The following is a 19,950-nucleotide window of genomic DNA, read 5'->3' on the forward strand; positions in this document are numbered from 1 at the left end:
CATAACCTATCAAATTAAAGGTATTTGAATCTTCATTCTAATGCCATTAATTTCGCATCAATTAAAGTTCTGAGTGAAAATTTATGACCATTTTAGTAACCTGATACAGTGCATTAACGAATTAGCCGATGGGAAAATATTTAAAAAGGTCATTTTTGTATATTTACCTCTAAGAAAATCCCTAAACGAATTTATTGACTAATTAAAGGCTCAAAACAATCATATTTTTGTCTCTTAATCCCCCATTATCTTCTCTCTCAAACCCTAAGGCAAAACCCTAAAGAAAAATTAAAGTAGAACACTTCTATTCAAGATTTCTTCAATCTTTTTCAAGATTTTTCTTCAAGGTAAGTGCTTCTCCAAGAATTCTATTCTTCCGACTCAAATTCCTCCATACAATTATGAATCACTAATGAAAATTTTAATTGTTGGCCATAGAAATTTCAAGAAACTAATTTAAGAATCTCAAGAAAGGTTTCTTGATTGTTCTCTTTCAAGCTGGGTTTCAAGGCTTTTAATCAAGTTCTTCAAGATTCTTCAAGAACCTTGTTCTTCTAGGTACATAAGACTGTCATAACATTGGACTAGTACGTTCTCAAGCCCTACATCTACTTTCGAATCAGTAAAAGAGTAATCTAGGATTCTATCCCTAGATTTGAGTATTCTTGAGATTAGTTGATTTTTAATTCTTGAGTTCTTGATTATTTTTGAAATTATATTCCTAATTATCGAATTGGTATATGTTATGCATTAAGATTCTTGAGTTGATTCGTTCATGTCTATATTTCAACATGAACCCTATGAATTGAGTATTTTTTAGATGAGAAGTATCGTTGAATTCTGAGTTCAGAGTTCTTGAGTTCTTGAGTCCTTGAGTTTTGAGTATTGAGTTTCTATATTGTTATTTAGATCCTTGAGTTGATTTGTTCATGTTTATAATTCAGCACAGATCCTATTTTGAGTTATAAATCTTGAGAAGCTTTTTAAAGCAAACATTTTTGTCTTGAACTGATTTTCTGAGAAAGTAAAGATGAGTTTTGAGAAAGAGTTTCTAAAATATGATTAGTATGATGATAGAGTATGCCATAAATATTTAAGTAGTATTATATCTAGATATACCATCAATGTTTAAGCAGTATGACTTTCCGAATCAACAATGATCATATTAAAATATGATTTTGATATGTTTTTGAGAAATTTTTTTAAGTATGAGTTGAGTAAGAGTATAAGAGGACTAAGTATTATCAAAGGTATCCGTTTTTACATTGATAAAAGAGAAACTTTGATTTCTAAATGAGTTATGAGTTCAAATGATATTTCAAAAGCAGTTATCTCTTTTAAGAGGGTTGTTTGAGCAATTATCTCAAACCAGAGGAAGAGTTACCTTTTTAAACATTGAGCATGAGTATATATTATTGGGAGTAATATTGAGCACCGAAATGAGGATGAGTTTAGACAATTCACATTCCCCATAAATCATGTATGCCAACATAGGTACATGATCATACTTTTAAGATGAATCATAAGTGCCTTCGGGTAGAACTTAGTGGATCCACTTTGTTGAGGTGTCCTATGTCCTGGAAAGGTATAGGACAATTTTGGTAGCATGGGTGAGACGATTTATCATCATGTAGCTCATAGTGATGGTTGTCGGTTAGAGAATCTCCTAATAGAGTTAAAGTGTATTTTTATATCACTTATTATATTGAGTTCAGAGATGAGAAAGTATATTTTAAAGCTTTAAATGATTTAACTCCTTTATTTCTTTACATTCAGCTTGAGTACATTGTTATCTATTGTAGTCCTTTCTTTCATTTATTTGTTATTCAACTATATTACATACTCGTACATTCAATGTACTGATGTCATTCGACCTGCATTTGGGATCATGGGTACTCACCAATTGTCCATACATCATGTGACATGGGTGTTCGCCTCTTGTCTTTCTATCATATGACATGGGTATTCACCTCTTGTGTTTTACTTAGAGGTCATGGGTATTCACCTCAGCCTCATCAATTTCATAATTCCTTAGCTTAGATTCACTTTAGGTGAGAGATCCTTTCAACCTAGAATTATTCAATGTGAGAAAGCCTTTCACATTCATACATAAGAGAACATGTGAGAAAATCCCTTCCACAACAATTACATCAATAATCAACAATTAACAACATATGTTTTACTCTCAAAGTAATTCATATAATAATCATCACCTATGTTTCAATCTCAAGCAATTGGTATCATATTTATCACATATGCTTCAATCTCAAAGCAACTTATATTGTATCTTATTTATCCTATAAGAAAACACATAAATCCATAAATTCTCCTTTCATAGTGTAAAAACCATTTTTATTCACTTTCTCCTTAGAAACATGGGTTAAACATGGGTACATGGAATCTCATCATAAAAACATAGAATCTTCTCAATTCATGCATAATAAATCATAACTCAATCATTTGAATCAACATTCATAAAGACCCATAACTTAGAAGAAAACTCTAACTCAAATTGGGGAATATCTACTTTTTACTTGGAGAACTTAGGGTCTCCATGGATGCAAGGATTCGATGGATGAAAGCCTATCATACCTTGCTATCAAAGCCCAAAAGCAATTGAAGAATGGAGGCTTGACCTTGAACCCTAACTTGAATCATCTTCTTCAAACTTCTAGAGAGAGAAATATCTTGGAGAGGAAGAACTTGATTTCTTTGGGTGAATTTTAAAGAATGATTTAGGATGGGGAAATTTAGAGTTAAACCACCTATATAGGGGTTTTAGGCATGGGAAAAATGACATACTATTAGGCTATACTAATTAGGAAAAGACTCAACTGCCCCTAAAATAACTACCCACATGCCCTGACTGACGGACCGTGGTCTGACTGACAGTCCGTCCTGTGGGGGCGTCGACTATGGTCAGAAACTGGGATTTGGGACCCTGAACTACGGACTCAACCACAGACTGTGGACCCAATGATGGTCTGTTGGTCCGGGAGTGGTTCTGGGTTTTCTTGGCAGTCTTGGGTGGCCATCCACAAACAAGTCCTACGGTCTGTGGTCCCCTCCACGGGCCGTGGTTGGCCTCCGTAGGATGGAATTAAGAACTTTTAGAAAACTGCTATGTTGCCCTTTCTCCAATCCGAGGTGTTACATTATCTCCCCCTTGGGATAATTTGTCCTCGAATGAGATTCAAGACATCACAAAATGAAAAAGACTCTAAACTAGCAACCCATCATGCATGCAACTTTATCTAAATGCACACAACAAAGGAGGAGCTTCGAATCCAAGATACAACATATTGAAAGCATCATAAGGAAGATATGAACTAGACCTAGCAACCCAATATGCATGAAATTTCAAGATTACACATATCCGAGGAGGAATCACCATCTCCAAGATAAAAGAATGTTCAATCATCATATCATGAAAACCATATGCAACTGATGAGTCTGAGATTTTGACTAATTTAGGGCTTAATATTCATTGTTTTAGTGTCCTCAATGCCTCTTTTATGCTCTAAACTGATGTTTAAGTGTTAATTTGCAGCAATGAAGGCAAAAGAGCAAGGCAAGGATATTATCGGGCTAAAAGGAGCAGAAAAGCTAAAAAACCTGAAGACAAGAAAAGCTGATGAACGCCAAGACCACTCGGCGACTCGCCGAGTGGTACTTCAGCTTGCCAAAAGTTACAGCGTGCCAACCTTGGGGAAAAGCCAATTGGGCGATGGAAATGACATTTTGGTGAACTTCTGAATGGATCGACGACAAGGACCTTGATTGCCTAAAGTTACAGAGTGATGAGTGAATATTCAAGAAAACACAGCGATATGAAGGGACAATTGGCGCATCGCCAACTAGGTCAGCAAGCTTGACTTCGATCGCATAAAGTCACAGCACAGAAAGGGTGAGAACTCAAGCCAAAAAGGCGATGGACATGAGCATTACTTATTCCATCGAATGACCTCGAAGGCAAAAATATGGGAACGTATAAATTGAATTTTGAAAAGGGAAAGAGTAGTTCCTAAAGATTCTAACTATGGTTTTTTGATCCAAACATTGTTTTAAATGGTTTTTGGAGTATACTTTAAAGTTGTGTTTTTTATTTTAAGTTGATTTCAAGCATTGTGGAGACTCGAATTTCATTACCCAGCTGATGGAGAACATAGTTGGTAATATCTTTTTATTTTTTATAATGCATGGCTAAAACCCCCATTCTTGGGGGTGTGATTATGTAATTAATTGTCTCAATTAGCTTATGTGTATTAGTAATTACTGATTTAATTGTTGTTTTGAAGTAGGTTTGATAGATAACTGAGTTTTAATTCATGAATTGTAGTTACATTTACAATTCTAGCCTAGTATTCTATGCTTGCTTCACAAAGAGGTTTTAGAATTAAAGTTATGAATTGATGATTGTAGTGATTTGGTTGTTGTGGATTTAGCCTAAGAATGAGAGTCTTAATTTGATCCTTCCAATCTAGCTCGAGAGAGTAGATTAACTGAGGTTTTGGGTTGTTTATAATTATTATGCTTATCGAGGTTCGAGAGAACTCACTTGAATCGTGATAGTTGATTGAGATATGACTATTACATCTAAAGTCTAGCCTACCCACCAAGATTAAATGGATTTCAGTAATCACCCGTATAGCAAAATTGGCAATTAATCGATCACATCCCCAAGGATCTCTCTTTACTTGAACACTCCCCTCTTTTCATAGTTGTTAATTGACAAACCTAATCCCCCCATTTGACATTAGATGTTAAACCCTAGAACTTATTTTAATTGTTTCGATAAATTCTATTCCTACAACCGATAAGAACACTTCTTTCACTTCATAATTAAATTCTCTACCATATCACTTTTTGTGGGATCGACCTCAACTCTTCGTTGGGTTTATACTAGATTGCGATTGCCTATACTTAGAATTAGATGAAGTGTAGTTGAGCGTTATCAAAAATGGCACCGCTGTCGGGAAGTGGTGGTTAGAATTCTTTAAGTGAAGTTTAGCTGTGATCTAATCTTATTTGTAGTTGAATCGACTTACTTTGTTTTGTGTTTGTTGTTGGCTGTTGTTGAATAGGTGACGAGATGAGTGTGAACTGGAGCAACGCTTGCCAACTTGGACATCAGGACGACATCGTTAACTTGAATGATGTCAATGAAGCTTGATTGGGTGGTGTAGGTGCTATTCATTTACCTCAGGTCGTGGGAAATGCGATATTACATGTGACTAGCACGATGTTGCAACTATTACAAATGAAAGGTTTATTCGAAGGGCTGGCTTATGAGGATCCCCATGACCATATACAGAAATTTTTGGACATGTGTGGTCCATTTTTGTTCAAGAACATCTCACAAGAGTCAGTCCATCTTCGGTTGTTTCCTTTTAATTTGATAAGGGAAGCGACAAAGTGGCTAGCTGACCTGCCAATGGATTCAATTACGTCTTGGGAAGAGTTTACCAAGGCGTACTTTATAAGATTTTTGCCTCCTTCGAAGATTATGGCATTGAGAGATAATATTCAGGGCTTCAAGCAGTTGGATGGTGAACGAATCCACGAGAATGGCTGAGGTTTCAGAAGCTGTTACTCCAATTCCCAACTCACGTACTCCCGAATAACGTGTTATTACAACATTTCTACCGGAGTCTAGATTCAGTTAACAAGGATGTAGCTGACCAGCTTGTCAATGGAGAAATTTTGCAGCAACCTTTTGAAATAGCGTGGACTCTTCTTGATGGGATAACGAAGATAAATCATTCTTTGTATACTATAGAAGATCAACTGTCTCCCTTGAATTTTGGGCTGACAATAGAGCAAGTAGAAAAAAAAACCAAGAATGAGACAACAATATAGCCAAGATGATGTCCTAAATGGTGTTGCTAAACAAACAAGTGATGGGGAGTATATCTGAAAACAATGCGGTGCAAAAAGTGTCAAGACTAGAGGAGGGTTCGTAGCCGAGCTCTTTGAAGTCGGGTGGGAATCAAGGTTGGAACACATTTATTGAAGATGGATGGAGAGGGTACAATCAAGATTGGGCTGACCAAAATGACTTTTGGAGGAGAGAAGACAATCATGATGTGTGTCACATGCAAACGGGTGACAACCCAAAATCTAGGGGCAGTTTAGGGAGTCTTCGAGTGGATGAAATGTTATCACGCATTCTAGATAAAGTTGAAGGGTATGATGACATGCTTAAGGAAATGAAGGCTGATTTCACATCCTTGAATGATAAAGTAAACTCTCACGCAAATTCTGTCAGGCAACTCGAATATCAAATGAGCCAACTTTCAGCCCAGTTAGACCCCAAGCTATTGGACAGGTGTGCAAATGATGATATGGCAAATTCAAAGGCTAATCATGACAAATGTTTGACGGTTTTTACACGAAGTGGGAAAGTAACAGGTGGTGATGTGAAGGTGAATGATGGGGCAAACACTAGTAGAGAAGAGAAAGACACCATTGATGTAGAGATGTCCAATCAAGCACCGGAGAGTAATATGCCCAAAGAGGATGAAAAAAGTTTGAGGCAAAGCACCACCGAAGAGCTGAAAATAGCTAAAGAAGGGGCTGCCTCTTCTTCAAATTCAGTAAAACCACTTCCCACAATCAACCCACATTTTCCTCAAAGGCTCAAAAAGCGGAATGAAGATGACAAATTAAAGAAATTTTTATCCGTGTTCAACACTCTTTCTATAAACCTTCCTTTAGTGGAAGCATTATTTGAGATGCCGGGATACGCAAAATTCATGAAGGAACTGGTCACTAAGAAAATAAGTATCGATTTCGAAATGATTGAAGTGTTTCACAATTGTAATGCCGTTATGACCAACGATGTGATCACAAAAAAGAGGATCCAGAGGCATTTACCATCCCATGTACCATTGGGATGCTTCAGTTTTCCAAAGCTTTGTGCAACTTGTAGGCTAGTATTAACTTGATGTTGTATGCTGTCTTCAAGCAATTTGGGCTGGGTGAACCTAAATCCACAACAATACGGCTTCTTATGACTGGCCGGCCTATTAAACACCCTATTAGAATACTTTATGATATCTTGGTGAAGGTGGATAGATTTATCTTTACGGCTGGCTTTGTTATTTTGGATTGTGAGATTGATGTAGAGGTGTCTATTATTTTGGGTAGGCTATTTTTGGCAACCGGAAATGCCCTAGTCGATGTTGAAAGTGGTGAGTTAAAGTTCCGGGTAAATTATGAGGAGGTCACGTTCAATGTGTGCAAATCGATGAAACAACCTAGTGACATTCATGTGGTTTCAATCATTTATGTGATTGATGAAGTAGTGGCTAGTGTGAGTGAAATGATTTGTATGGATGAACCCCTTACTGTTGTCTTTGCAAATTATGATGAGGACGAAGTTCAAGGATATGATGAAGTTGTGGCTGCTCTATCGGGACTAGGTGCTTATTCAAATAACCCAATAAAGATTGATATTGATATGATAAATCGAGAGAGTCCCCCCTCTAAACAATCCACGGAAGAACCTCCAGAACTTGAGTTGAAAGCACTCTCATCTCATCTTCGGTATGTATTTTTGGGAGCAAACAATACCTTACCCGTCATCATTGCAGCAGACTTGCTTGAGTGGCAAGTAAAATTGCTTGTTGTGGTATTAAAGCGATACATCAAGGCCATAAGATGGACAATTGCTGATATTATAGGTATTTCTACAAGATTTGCACTCATAAAATCCAATTGGATAGTGAATGCAAACCAAATGTTGAGCATCAAAGAAGGCTAAATTCGTCTAAGCAATAAGTGGTGAAGAAAGAAATTATCAAGTGGTTAGATGCAGGTGTGGTTTACCCTATTGCAGATAACAAATGGGTAAGTCTCGTGCAATGTGTACCAAAGAAAAGGGGCATCACGGTGGTTCCAAACAAAAAGGTGAACTTGTACCTATGAGGCCAGTCACTGGTTGGCGTGTAAGCATGGACTATCGGAACATAAATGCATGGACCGAGAAGGATCATTTCCCAATGCCGTTTATAGACAAAATGCTTGATAGGCTTGCAGGGCGTGGATGGTACTACTTTTTGGATGGTTATTCCGTATACAACAAGATTTCTATTTCACCGGATGATCAAGCGAAAACTACTTTCACATGTCCCTATGGACCTTTTCTTTCAAGAGGATCCCCTTTGGGTTGTGTAATATTTCGGCAACATTCCAATGATGTATGCTTTCTGTTTTCACAAATATGGTGGAAGACTCAATGGAAGTATTCATGGATGATTTCTCAGTCATTTGTGATTCATTTGAAGCATGTCTTGAACACCTTGGGGAAGTGCTAAAAAGGTGTGTGGAAACCAATCTAGTTCTAAATTTGGAGAAGTGTCATTTCATGGTAAAGGAGGGCATTGTTTTGGGGTATAGAATTTCAGGAGACGAAATGCAAGTAGATCAAGCTAAAGTCGAAGTCATTGCGAAGCTCCCTCCTTTTATTTCGGTAAAAGGTGTCTGGAGTTTCCTAGGCCATGCGGGTTTCTACAGGCGGTTCATAAAGGATTTTTCCAAGGCACACCCACTTTGTAAATTGCTAGAAAAGGAATATACATTCAATTTTGATGACGCTTGCCTAAAAGCATTTTTGTTTTTGAAAGAAAAACTAGTGTCAGCCCCGATCATTTTTGCTCCCAATTAAAGTATTCCATTTGAACTCATGTGTGATGCTAGTGGTGTTTCTTTAGGAGCTGTTCTTGGTCAAAGAAAAGGGAAGTTATTTCACCCGGTTTATTATGCAAGTAAGACTTAAAATGTGGTGGAAAAGAATTATACCGTCATGAAGAAAGAATTGCTAGTTGTGGTGTATGCGTTTGTAAAATTTAGAGCATACCTGCTTGGAACTAAAGTAGTTGTGCACATGGATCATGCTGCCATTAGATATTTGATGGCTAAGAAGGATGCAAAACCAAGACTGATTCGGTGGGTATTGTTGTTGCAAGAGTTTGATTTTGAGGTAAAATATCAAAAGAGATGTGAAAACCAAGTGGCAGATCATTTGTCTCGGTTAGAAACCAATATGGTTGATCCCAACGAGAGGTACATTGTGGCTGAATTCCCTGATAAAACGGTGATGAGGGTAACCCAAGGGAACCCACCTTGGTATGCTGACATCGTTAATACCCGAGGGCCTAAATTTCCGCCAACAAAAGAGATTCTTGTTCGATGTAAGGAGGTATTAATTTCTGGGATGAACCATATCTATTTAGAGAATGCGCATATCATGTCATTCGAAGATGCATACCGGAAGAGGAAGTTAATGCAATTCTTAATGCTTGCCAGACTTTGCCTGTTAGTGGACATCACAGAGGGGTGCGAACAACCGCTAAAGTGCTTTAAAGTGGATACTATTGGCCATTACTATACCAAGATGCACATGGCTTTGTTAAATAATACATGCAATGCCAAAGGCAAGGAGGGGTATCAAGAAAGCCTGAACTGCCTTTTAATCCTATCCTAGAGGTTGAATTGTTTAATGTTTCAGGAATAGATTTCATGGGTCCATTTGTGAGATCTTTTGGAAACAAGTACATTTTGGTGGCACTTGATTACATTTCAAAATGGGTGGAAGTTGTATCCCCTTACCCAACAATGAGGGAACGAATGTTGTGCGATTCTTAAAACGCTACATTTTTGCAAAGTTTGGTACCCCACGTACTATTATTAGTGATGAAAGGTCTCATTTTTGCAACCGGTTGTTTGCATCGTTGTTGAGCGAATTCGGAGTCAAACATAAAGTCGCAACACCCTATCATCCACAAACAAGCAACCAAGTTGAGGTTTCAAATCGAGAGATTAATGGCATTCTGGCAAAAACAGTGAACGCACATTAGACGGATTGGTCTTGAAAGCTGGATGATGCTTTTTCAGCTTATCGCACCGCTTGCAAAAGACCTATTGGTATGTCACCATATCAGTTGATATTTGGCAAGTCTTTTCACTTACCAGTCGAGCTTGAACATAAGACAATATGGACGTTGAAGGCGTTAAATCTGAATTGGGAAAGTGTATCGAAAGGGAGAGTAAATCATCTTCATGAATTGGAGGAATTTCAGTTGAGAGCGTATGAAAGTTCAGCCCTTTATAAAGAGAAAATTAAGAAGTGGCATGATGCTAAGATCCTTCAGCAAGAGTTCTAAGTAGGTGGTTTTATTTTTCTCTATAACTCCCGTTTGAGACTTTTCCCGGGTAAACTCAAATCAAAGTGGTCTGGACAATTCAAAGTAACTCAACTGTTCACAATTGGGGCAATGGAAGTTGAAGGTAAAGATGGACCAACATTCAAAGTAAATGGGCAGCGTCTAAAGCTCTATTTTGGGGAATGTAAGGAAATATCGGTAATTGAAGTGGTGTATTTGGAAGATGCAAGAGACCATTTTCACGTCCCACCACGATGTTAAATAAGGCGCTTCTTGGGAGGCAACCCCAAGCTTTAGTTGTTTTCGAATAACATTTACTGAATGTACAAGGAATGGTGATTGCGCGATGAGAAGACCCTTTCGGCAGTTGCAATTTGATCCACCTTTTGGTTCGTAATGGAGGACCACAGTTCTGGAAATTTCAGCGAGCTTTCGAACTGTTTGACGATTCGCTGAATGGTTTGGCAAGCCAAGTTGACCCTCCTCTTGATCCTAACTGGAGAGCCAACATGCTGGAAAACTTTGTGAGGTAGTTTCAGTTCGGTGGTCTCAAGCAGCCTTCGCCAATTGGCCATATAGTAAAGAGTTCTTATGATCCCACTCCTTTCATTCAGTGATCTTTTCTTTTTAATTTTGTCTTTATTTTTATTTTTGCATTGAGGACAATGTTGGGTTTATTTGATGGGGTGGGGGGTAAACTCATACCCTTTATTTTGTTGTGATGGCTTGATATAACTAGACTGTGTGATTGTGGCTTTTTGGTTCTTACTAGATGTTAGTTAATTTTTGATCTATTGGTTTTAATGTTAATTTTTGTTTTGACCCAAATTAAATTTTTTTCATCACCTTTTGATATTTGTGAATGTGACTGTTCTCTTGTAAATTTGAGTGTCGGTTGCGGTCAATACTGATGACTTGAATAATGCTCTTGATTGAATGATATGTTTGTGCGATTCCGATGAGGCAAACTTGAGTTGCATAAGTCATATGTGAACTCTTAACATCTCATTGTGACTAGACGGTTGTTGAAATGAACCTTGTGATGATCGTTGCACGCTAGCTAAAATAGTAGAGTCTTGTTTGGTGATTGTGTTAAATGCCGTGTGTGGTGAGGTTGCCTTGAAATTTGAGTTTGGTAATACCTAGAACTTTCCCCGTTGTTCCAATTGACTAATGAAGGCAAATGATAGAGATGATCTTAGGCATCATTTGTGGAGAGTGAACCAAAATTGCCATTATACACCTTGTGAGAGTGTGAACCTTGTTTGGCACCGTTTGAGCATATCATTTTCTTTGAATGAAGCTTGAACACACTTGACCTCTTTCTTGCCCACCTAAAATCTTCATGGTATTTTGAATAACCAACTTAGGCCAAAAACCTAAGTTGGGGGTGTGGTGGAAAAAAAGGGAAAGTCAAGAAGTTGGAGAAATTTGCCCTTGAAGGATCATGTTGAAAAAGATGGAACCCATCCATGTAAAAAAATGAGAAAAGTGAAAGAAGAAAAGATCGAAAAAGAAAAGAATTGTTGAAATAAAGTTTGTGGAATGGACAAAAGAAATGGGGTATCCAATGAGTCATACTTAAAACAACATAGGGTGGATTGTGAAAATAAAAAAGAGTGATGAGAAGGAGAAAAAGTGAAATGCAGGCCATGCTTCATGAAGGTAGAAGTCACTAAACCAAAATGATCATACCTTTACCCTCATTCCCGTTACAAGTCTTGAACGACCTTTATGATCTTGAGTGAGCTGAAAGTCATGTTGGATAGAAAATACGGGCAAGCCTATGGGTAGAATCGTGCATGTGTTTATCTTAGGGAGTGTGAGAGTTGCTTTTGATTCCTAAATTCTAAAAACTTGATGATCTTTGTGTGAGTATGGAATCATTTTTGTTGTGAGGGCATTCAAATATTTTTGTTGAGCTTGAATTTGCATTTGAAGCAAGTATTGCGAGCTTGAGTTCTATTTGATGATGGCTAGTCACATTTTGAAACTTGTAGTGCATAATTGATCATTGCATGGGTATTTTGGACCTCTCGTGTGCATTCATGTTGAGTCTTGATAAACAATATTTGTAGACATCTCTGTTGAACTGATTGATCTTGTATTTTACTTGGGGATAAGCAAAAGTTTAAGTTGGTGGTGTTGATGAGTTTGAGATTTCGACTCATTTAGGGCTTAATATTCATTGTTTTTGTGTCCTTAATGCTTATTTTATGCTCTAAACTGATGTTTAAGTGTTCATTTGCAGCAATAAAGGCAAAAGAGCAAGGCAACGACATTACCGGGCTAAAAGGAGCGGAAAAGTTGAAGAGAAGAAAAGCTAACGATTGCCAGACCACTCGGTGACTCGCCGAGTGGTACTTCAGCTCGCCAAAAGTTACAACGTGCCAGCCCTGGGAAAAGCCAACTCGGTGAAGGAAATGGCATTTCGGCAAACTGCCGAATGGATCGGCGACAAGGACCCTGATCGCCTAAGGTTACAGAGTGATGAGTAAAGATGCAAGCAAAAACGGCGATAAGAAGGGACAATTGGCGCATCGCCAACTAGATCATTTCAACATATAAGAAGTACTTTTTGAAGTAACATTTATTCATACTTAGTCAAGACATGGGTAACCGCCACCAGTCTTACTCATCATGGAAGGCAAACTCAAGAAACAATCCAAGCTTATCACCTATCATAACATATCATAGATGATCTTTTAAGGAAATGGAGAATCATCTCTTACCTTCTTATAAAGGATCATGGGTAATCGCCTCTAGTCCTTCTTACCCTAGGATCATGGGTACTCACCTCTTGTACATACATCATGTGACATGGGTATTCTCCTCTTATATTTGTATCATATGACATGGGTATTTGCCTCTTGTCTTTTGCTTAGAGGTCATAGGTATTCGCCTCTAGCCTCATCAATTTCATAATTCCTTAGCTTAGATTCACTTTGGGTGAGAAATCCTTTCAACCTAGAATCATTCAATGTGAGAAAGCCTTTCACATTCATACATAAGAGAACATGTGGGAAAATTCCTTCCACAAAAATTACATCAATAATTGACAATTAACAACATATGCTTCACTCTCAAATCAACTCATACCATAATCATCACCTATGCTTCAATCTCAAGAAATTCATATCATATTTATCACATATGCTTCAATCTCGAAGCAACTAATATTGTATCTTATTTATCCTTTAAGAATACACATAAATCCATAAATTCTCCTTTGATAGAGTAAAATCTATTTTTATTCACTTTCTTCTTAGAAACATGGGTTAAACATGAGTACATGAAGTTTCATAATAAAAGCATAGAATTCTCTCAATTCATGCATAATAAATCATAACTCAATCAATTGAATCAACATTCATAAAGACCCATAACTTAGAAGAAAACTCTAACTCCAATTGGGGAATTTCTACTTTTCACTTGGAGAACTTATGGGCTCCATGGATTCAAGGAATCCATGGATGAAGAGCTATCATACCTTGCTATCAAAGCCCAAAAGAAATTGAAGAATGGAGGTTTGAACTTGACCCCTAGATTGAATCTTCTTTTTCAAACTTCTAGAGAGAGAAATATCTTGGAGAGGAAGAATTTGATTTCTTTTGGTGAATTTTAGAGAATGATTTAGGATGGGAAATTTTATAGTTAAAACACTGATGTTGGGGTTTTAGGCATGGGCAAAATGATATAGTATTAGGCTATACTAATTAGGAAAAGACCCAACTGTCGACCTCATGACCTACGGACCCTGACCAATAGACCATGGTCTGACCGATGGTCTGTCCTGTTGGGGCATTGACTATGGTCAGAAACTTGGATTTGGGGCCCTGAACTACGGACCCTCAACCACAAACTGTGGACCCAACGATGGTCCGTTGGTCTAGGCCGTGTTTATAGGTTTTATGGGCAGTCTTGGGTGGCCATCTACGGACCACTCCTACAGTCTGTGGTCCCCTCCACGGGCAGTTGTTGGCCTCCGTCGGATAGCACCAGGAACTTTTGAAAAACTTCTATGTTGCCCTTTATCGAATCCGAGGTGTTACAACTGCACTCTTGATCTAGAATTTATTTCAGTTTGATTTTTATATATGCTCAAATTAGTCTTCCACTTGTAGTCAGCCAGGATGGGGGTTTCCTTAGGGACCAACAATGGTTCTTGAGTGCCGGCCACGTCCAGGGTGTAGGCTCAGGTCATGACAAACTTGGTATGAGAGCATAGAGTTTAAGATTCCAAGGATGTATATGAATCCATGTTAGTAGGATATTATTTATAGTTGTGATGTCCCCACTTCTATAAATGAGGGACTATAGACATTTAAGAATTATTTCCCTTCTTTCATACTTTAAATCATGCAATTTAGTTGTGTCATAAGGAACTCATTCAAACTCGTGTGTTTCTCAAATTCATTCAACTATCCCTAATACTTAAGGTAGTTAAAAAGCAAAGTCAGATCCTTATCAATGAGAATCTAAGAATATTTTTCTCGAAAGTCATGAGACTGTAAAGGGGCTTGAGAGAAGCCTGTGAGTGAGTTAAGTGTTGAGTTTCGAAATAATGCACTCTTATTCATATGAAGCATGCGTTCGAGCTAAAAGCGAAATGTATTCGCAGACTATTTTCCCTAAACCTTGTTTCAGCTGAGACCCCTATGAGAAAGTGTGTTTTAGAGCTTGGGAAGTAATTTCACACGAAAAGTGTAACGACCCGAGAGCACCCCCTAGTCGTAACATGGCGTACTCGACCCCGAAGGGGTCTAATATAAGCTTCTTAGGTTTCATAACATTCAATACATATAAATAGTGCGGAATTAAAAATTTTATTTAAAACCAAACTATCAAAACTCATTTATAAAGCAGCGGAATACTAAGTCTCACATGGCCATCTTAGACAAAAATTAACAAGATAGGGTCACGGCCCTTTACAATCGAAGCCTTAACAATAGTCTCAAAAATAAGAAAGAACTAGAAACAATAAAAGTCCTTGTCCTCGATTGATGAGGACATACCAAGTCTTGGAGGAAACTCTATCCAAGCACTTCAATCCTAGCTAGAATTGATCAATTGCCGGAACCTACACTTGTAGTAAAAATAAGAGAAATATGGGTTAGCACACAAAAATGTACTAAGTATGATGACGATGCAAAAACATGCTCAAAAGGGGACATTTTGTGGAAAGTCATGCTTTTATGCCATTTGGTAAAACTGCATGAACATTGAAATAAGAGGCATAATATAAGTCACAACGACATACAAGTCACCATTTCACATTAGAACAAGATCACATATAACTCTTTACCTTTACTTTGAGTCTCCACCTCAAGTAACCCCCAAGCTATACTTTGTGCAATGTATGGGTAGCGTCCCATACCACCACCCACACTAAGGCACCACCTTAAGGTCACCGAAAGTGAACTTACCATTAATCCTTTCCACACTTACACAATAGAGCATTTAAGAGACATTTACATTACATGAATCACATCATCACATTAAGACCAACATCTAAGACAACTCGAAGTCATGCTTGTGCAATGTGCAAGTAGCATCACATACTACTACTCACACTAAGTACTCCTTTGAAGTCACCCTAAACAAGGAACATTCATATACAATAAATCACGACAAGGAAGTAATCTCATTATACAATCCAAGTATATCATGCATCTTTACATTTAAGAATTTAAGCCAACATTCTTCATTAGGTTCATTTAGGACACATTCATGCATTTAGAGGACTTTCATACATTTAGTCATTAAGACTTAGAGAACTCACTATAGCCACTTCAAAGCCTACTCGTGCAATGTATAGATAGCATCCATACTACTACCTACACTTTGTAGTACCTCTCGAGTAACTAGAGTGCACATCTCACATGATGGGAATAGTCATTAACCGACATAGACCATGAGAGCTAAATCATGGAATCCAGTGTCATGTAACCCTACACCGAAGGAAGGTGTTCTACTTGCCTAGGGTAGAACTAGTACACATACTATGTAGGCACATAGTTATGGGATAAGAAAGATGTTCATTGGACTCTAGCCTAATAATGGGAGAGCCACCATCTTAGCCATATCCACTCGGTGCTTAGCCTTCATTCCCATAGAGTAGTTTCATTTACATTAGTGTACTTGAGAAGGCCACCAACATTAGGCCTACCAACCCAAAGTACTTTTACCAAGAAGGGCCACCACCAATAGGCCTACCGTTTCAAGGTACATTAAGGATAGCTCATTGATCTTCCTAGAGAGAGCCACCACCATTAGGTCTACCATCTCTAGGTTCACCATTTCACACAAGAAAGAGGCCACCACCATTAGGTCTACCGCTTCAAGGTTTCACATTCACATTGGGTTCTAGACTCACCATGAAGGGCCACCAACCTTAGGTCTACCGATTCAAGTCATAGTCTAAAATACCTCACTAGTCATTTAAAGAAAGGCTACCAACATTAGGTCTACCAATTCAAGACATTAAGATATTAAGTCAGATACATTCATTAGTCAAGAGAAGGATGCCTAAGCCTACCAAGTCAAGAGATCACATTCAACATAGCTTTCATTTATCAAGGAGAGGCTACCTAAGTCTACTAATCCAAGCTACAACATTACATTTTAGAAACCCTTCACATTCATCATTATCATTCATGAGTGTTTAGTGAGAATATGCTTTCAATCACAACACATTCACATTCTATACAAGACCATCATTCTATCATTGAAGTCACATGTAAATCCTTCACCTTATACATTCACATATACAATATCATGATAATACTTAAATTCCTCAAACTATGCCTTCAAGACCATGATCACCATATACATAGTAAGTAAACACCTCCACCTTTCAAGTGGGTCAACAATTTAAGCATCATTCTATTACAACAAGTAATTAGGTCAGACTTGCCCTTTCAAGGCCATAATCACCAATCCTCAATTCACCAACAATTCATCATAATTATACATAGATGATGATACAAATCAATAATCTAAATCAATCTAGGCATAAATCCATCAACATTCATTCATAATCAACAAACCCACTTCATAAGGCACAATTTAGGAATTGAGAGAAATCATGGGTTCATAGAGTTTTTCATCTTAAATCATAAATTAAACATCAACATAATCATAATTTATCATTTGAAAATGTTTGATGCAAGAACCAATGAGATTGAGTGAAACTTAAGGTTTTTCTGAAACTCAAAAACCTTGAAAACTTCTTTGTAATTGACTCTAGGGTGAAATATAACCCTAGATGAAGGATGACCATACCTTTACTAAGATTCCCCAAGAAATTTGATGAAGAAATGCCTTGAATCCAAAACCCTAGCTCCCACTTCTTCTTCTTCTTCTTGGGAACTTCTAGAGAGAGAAATATTTGAGAGGAGGTGGGTTTATTTTTTTATTCTTTTTGGAGTACTAAAATGAAAGGATTTAGGTCATAAAAAGGTCTTATAGTTGTTAGTAAAGGAATAGAATAAGGTGGACTCAACTTTGGGAAAGAACTAAGGACCTCCATGTTGTAACTTAACAATTCTGTCCCTCCACGACTTACCTCGCCCAAATGCCCCTCTTGGCTCGCCAAGGGCACTAGGCGACTCACCAAGTGCACCCTTGGCTCACACAATTTTCCAGTGAGCTCCCAAATTGGGCAGTCCACTAGGCGATCTAGAGGGGGAGAAGGGCGACTCGTCAAGCTGGTTGGCGAGCTTGAACTTAGCTCGCCCTTTGGTCCAGCATCTTGGCCAAATGGGGAAGCCACTAGGCGATCACAAGGGCACAATGGCGACTCGCCCAATCCCTTGGGCAATCAAACAGCCCATCGCCAAACAGCCCCCTCTAGGAACTAGGCTTCTATCACCCTATCTTGCTAGCCTAGGCCCTTGCTTGGACCCTAGGCTTCTACCTTGCTGCATTTAAGTTCTAAAATAGCCTAGACATCAACCTAAAGTTACACTAACCCAAACGTTGAGGCTCTAGTTCAACCTATCATTTTCTGAGTCGTTACCAAAAGATAGTATGAGTTATGAGATTATAAGCAGTAGTAGTAAAGGTGCCCAAAGTTAGAAGAATGCATGCAGAGGTTCAGTAATCTATGAAAGGGATATAATGATGAGGCAAATTATATTATTGTAGTCATGCACCCAATAAATTATTAATGATGAGTTTTCCCTTATGGGTAGACTAAGAAGTGATGAGTTTGTGAAGATTTCATGATAGGAGGTAGAGTAAGAGTTACTAGTTAGGATGAGTCAGAGTATATTGTAACTAGAAAGGAAATTATGATGATGTGTCATTGTTTTAGTAACGACCAAGTGTAGGTGTTGAATAAAAGAGCACATTATTCATGAGGTGATAGATCTAATCCAGACTTATGATTTTTGGGAGATCCCATGATAGTTAGAGGGCAATAGAACTAGTTAGCCAATGATGTTTAGTGAGTGGGTAAATAGTACTTAAGTTGTGAAAGGAAGTGTTACGGTAAATTATAAGTACGAAGACTGAGAGATAAAGATTGACTACTTTTCACAAGGTTTTAGAGGGCGAGTGTTTCTTAATTTTTATTTAGTAGTTGTAAGTTATTATAGTAAGCGAGCAATCATATTGATATCCAGGTTTAGTAATAAACATTAAGCTTGAATTTGAGATGAGCGCTATGATCAAAATAATGACAACATGAGGGTAATGATGTTATTCTTGAGATCTGATCTGGTAGAGCTGACGTAAAGTAGGTGGGGATTTTAGATGTTAGCTGCAATGAATATGAGTGGTACAAGTGAGAGATCCTAACTTTTAGATAAGGACAGTGAAGTGTGGCTAAGTCTGTAATATCCCGTAACTTAAAATACATTTGCGACTCGTAAACACCAATGCATAGATGTGATATCGGGGGAGGTATATCATTGAAAATGGTTAAGCATACCATGTAACCCTTATATTTAGTCATTTGAAGGTTTTAACAAAAGTTTTAGGACAAAGAGATCATTAAAGAAAAGATTAAAGTTTAAAGTTTAAAGGTTCATTGTGGAGGAATACTACAAATGATCTCATTTCTCATCTGACTATGAACGAGCATATCTCCTCATATATAACGAGTTAGAGGGCCTACTACCTATACAATTGAAGGTATTTGAGTCTAATTTCCAGCAAAAAAAACCGCTTGTTAAAACGATATTGGAGTAAAAACGTTATGTTCATTCTACGACAGACGCGCGCACTGCCCAATCACTGCGGGACATGTGGCACTTTAGAGAAAGTTGGCCAAACTTGTTGTTTTTATATTAGAAGTTTGGGATATACTTTCTCATATACTCAAGAATGTGTAAGGACTGGTCTCAACTTATTTCTTCAAGTTTTTCTCATCTTCAATCCACCAAAGCTTAAGGTAAGTTGGTTTCTTCAAGAATCAAGTGTCTTCCTCTCCATAGACCTATAGATATACTTAGCTAAATGTTTTCTTGAAGGAAAAAGTATTGTTCTTGGAGAATAAAGAAGGGCAGGGGCTGCTTTTCTTTGATATATAGGTATGAATCCTCTTCTATCTTCATAAATAGTATTCCAAGGATGATTTAAGTATAATTTGCGGGTAGGACACACGGGACGGTGATAGGAAGCCGTGAGTCCATGTTTTACCCATTGTATTTGATGTTTTAGTGAGGAGGGAGTTTGTAGAAGGTTGTGTTGGCTGTTGTTTTGACCAAATGAGGGGTCACTGGTATTGTATTGGGGAAGTAAGCTGGTTACATTAAAATGGAAGGCGAGGTATAGAGAA

The sequence above is a fragment of the Solanum tuberosum genome, unplaced genomic scaffold (assembly GCF_000226075.1).
Source record: "Solanum tuberosum cultivar DM 1-3 516 R44 unplaced genomic scaffold, SolTub_3.0 scf00046, whole genome shotgun sequence".
Lineage (NCBI taxonomy): Eukaryota > Viridiplantae > Streptophyta > Magnoliopsida > Solanales > Solanaceae > Solanum > Solanum tuberosum.